A 3,855-nucleotide genomic window follows, 5' to 3' on the forward strand; every position below is an offset into this window, starting at 1 on the left:
TTGGCTAGAATTTACCGAAGCTCTTTACGACTAGTGTTGTTTGAACCTGCATATGATGAATAGGTTTGAGATTTTTTTTTTATTAACTTGGATATCCAACCCGCTATGTGAGCCGACTAATCCCAGGGCGACCACCTGCTTTGCAGTTAGCTCGGAGTCATCGCATTTGAACCTCCGTGGCCACAAGGGGATTTTTATTCCTTCTTGGATTTGAACCTCAGACCTCTTGGTACTTTTGACCTTTGCAGCCAAGCTCAAATCAATCAGGTAACATCCTTGTGGTTAGATTTGAGATTGTTGTTAACATGAGAAAGAGTAATGTTCTCCAATTGTTTCTAATGTTAAATTATTATTAAAATCTATGATTGTTAACACGAGAAAGAGAAATTGCACAAGTTTATAAACTATATATACCTTCGAAAATCTTCTAACTTTGGTTATGCATTAACGTCAAGGTGTCAAGATCACCTTGTAACCAAAAACTGATGTTAACCTTGAAAACAACATAGTTGAAAATCAAATTCATGTGTGTACACTAATGGATGATTACCGGAGTTTCCAAGTCTTTTCTTTATAGTTGTGGATATATAGGCTAGCTGACGAGATTACATATCTCAATTGAGCATGTGATGGGAAAGCACTTAAAGTAGCACCATGTATGCCCGAGCAACATGCGTTCGCATATCTCACGACCCTAAGACAAGCCAAACCATACAAACCTAATGAGCCCCACACGAATTACGGCCTGGAAGCGTATGAACGTACGCATACCTTAACTCTACCCAAGGGTAGAAAGTTTGTTTGTGTAAAAACCTATGCCTTGTAAAAAAGATTAAGAAAACAGTTGGTTCTAAAAGCTAGACAAAAGTTGGAAATAGAAGAAAGAGACAAAACATAAATGGAAGAGATTAAAAGGTATTGTATTCTTTCAAATACATAGATTCTTCTATTTCTTTGGAGGGCGATATCTATGTCACACTGTCAACGGACGTTACAACTCCTCACCAGAATGTTTCACCTCGTCTCCATCTTTTGCCAAAGGAACATAGGGTTCTTCAATATCTATGCTATTCTCCAATTTATGTTTTAGCATCCTTTCCTTAGTTTCATCTAGAAGCTTCATTGTGAACTCAAAACCTTCTTCACTTTCTGCTCCAAAACACACCATTTGCTCATTCACTAATTTTCATAACCTCATGGAAACTGATAACCCCTTTGTGCTTGCGATTCATGTCTTTTCTCCATTAGGGTTAAAAGTTGTTATAAGGTTATGAAAGCGAATGAGCAAATGGTGCGTCTTCGTAAGTTGAGCACCGCATGTCATATCATTTCCGAGATTGGAGCAAAACCTGAAGAAGGTTTTGAGTTCACAATAAAGCTTCTAGATGAAACAAAGGAGAGGATGCTAAAACATAAACCAGAGAATAGCAGAAACGCTGAAAAGTTGATCTATGGTTAATTGGCAAAAGACAAAGATAAGGTGAAACATTCTCGTGAGTTGCTGGGATGTCCCTTGGCTGTGTGATACAAGACCAATCCCTAACAAAGACGGTATTTATTTGAAAGAATAGAAAATCTTTTTGAAATTTAATTATAAAAATATATCTTCAGCATAATCTCTAAAATAGGGAAAAGATAAAGAGAGTAATTTGTTCGGAACAAGGTAAATTATTTATTTTGGATGACAATAAACATCATTACTCAGCCTTTAAATGGTGTCTTAATTAATTGCTGATTTTTCCTTAATTAATTTGTTTTCAATGGAATAGAAAAGTAATGATGGAATCTGTAGTTAAAGTAAGAGAATGAAAATGAGAATGAATTTTCATTCCCATTTTGCAAAGTCTTATTTGCTAATTTGGTAATAAAAAATTGTTCCACGGCTAAAATGTGGGAGAGGGTCGGTAACCAATTTTAGCTACTGTTGTAATTTCCTATATAGTTAATGATAGAATTTAAAAAATATATAAATTATTTGAAGTTAACTGTAATTTTGAATTTTAATTTTCAGCATTTCAGATGAAAAACTAACAACAAAAATTTAAAAAAATATATTCACATTCAAGTATGGAGAGGGGTCATAGGTGATTTGGGGACATGTATTGATTACTTCATATTTATTAAAAGGTTATTAATTTAATTAAAATCTTATTCAAATTATATATCTAAATATATCGTTGTTTTTAAATAGAAGGATGATCTGCAATATTTTGAAACATTACAACTTACCTAAGTTGTTATTTGCCATAAATTTAATTTTAATCTTTGCCCTAAATTGATAGTTATAGGATCATTTTTAAATGATTTATTTGTTTTTTTTGAGTTTCTATGTTAGTCTTTACAAAAAAAGAACTATTTTTTTAAATCAACCAAAAAACCGAAAAATTTCTCTCGAATCAACCCAAAAAACAAAAGGAAGTCCCTAAAAGATCAACCAAAAAACTTTAAAAAATCTCTAGAAATCAACAAAAGCACTTAAAAATCTTCCATAGGTGGAATTCGGCTAAAAACACATCGAACGGCTTTATGGACATTTAAGGGTACATTCGCTCGACAAAAATAATGGGTTCGCCACTGTTTGTTACCGATTATTTAAAATGAAAATATTAAAGATTTTGGGTATGTTTTTTATGTCAACATATTTTCCAAACCTTTTTCTCCAAAATGAAGAATATAGAGAAAAAAGGGTAAAAATCTCCAAATTTGGAGAACAATCCAAAAACGATTACAATGAGAAATAAATAATTTTTAATATATTTTAATCAATAGAAAACTTTGAAAATAAATATTTAGAGAGAAGTAAATTTTATTAGATGAATAAAATATTTTAATAATATAATTAATATTCTAATCTTCAAAATAAAGATCTGTTAGAGTTAAATATATTTTTGTTTTCGAGATTTTGAAATTCATTCTCCAACTTAGAGAAATTTTGGAATATGTTGGAAATACTCTAAATAATCAAATGTTTTTATTTATATATTTATTAAATTATATTTAAATCTTTTAATAATCAACTGTTTTTATTTAAGTATTTATTAAAATCATAACTCAACCTTTAAAATATTTATAAATAGATAATTGCTTGAATCTTTTATTTTTGATACATATATTTAAAATTAAATTATTTATTTCTTATAAATAAAAAAATTCATTACTTCTTTTATAGTACATAAAATTAATATATTAAAAAAAATACAAAATCTAAGTCTGCCAATATAATTTTTATTGAATAAAAATTGCATCATAAAATAAACAATACAATATAAAATCGATGTAAATAAATAAACCCAATTGATGACTGCAACAATACTAGATTATTAGTTCAAACTAGTGTCGGTTGTTTTTCATGTAAGGGCGTTTATTAAACGCTTACTTGATAAGTGTTTATCAAATAAATTTTCTTATCGGATGAACATGATAAGAACCAAGAATCTTACCGGATAAGAGCGTTGAGAAGGATTGAGAGTCTTACCCGGTAAATGAAGATTACGACTTTTACCCAGATAAGCGCTTACCCAAGTAAATTGTTGTATTCAATACGTTTTGATGTACTAAAATCTTACTCATCAAAATAAATTATAGTGTTGACTCCTATATATAAACACTTACCGGGTAAGCATTTGGGTAAATAGACCTTAAATATTTTTCAAATAACTTATATATCAAACTGGTACAACTTCTTAAATCTACAAAACTCAGACTTCATAAACCCAAAACATAAAAGATATATCGATGCAGAATTTATCTAATGTTAGTTGGTTATGTCTCCACTCAACAACGATTATGAATCTGCCATTTAAACCCGCATACCATGAAAATATTGTCAATTTGAGATATAGACTTCATTTTCTC

This window comes from Cynara cardunculus, assembly GCF_001531365.2.
Source record: "Cynara cardunculus var. scolymus isolate 2C chromosome LG 7, CcrdV1, whole genome shotgun sequence".
In the NCBI taxonomy this organism is placed as follows: domain Eukaryota; kingdom Viridiplantae; phylum Streptophyta; class Magnoliopsida; order Asterales; family Asteraceae; genus Cynara; species Cynara cardunculus.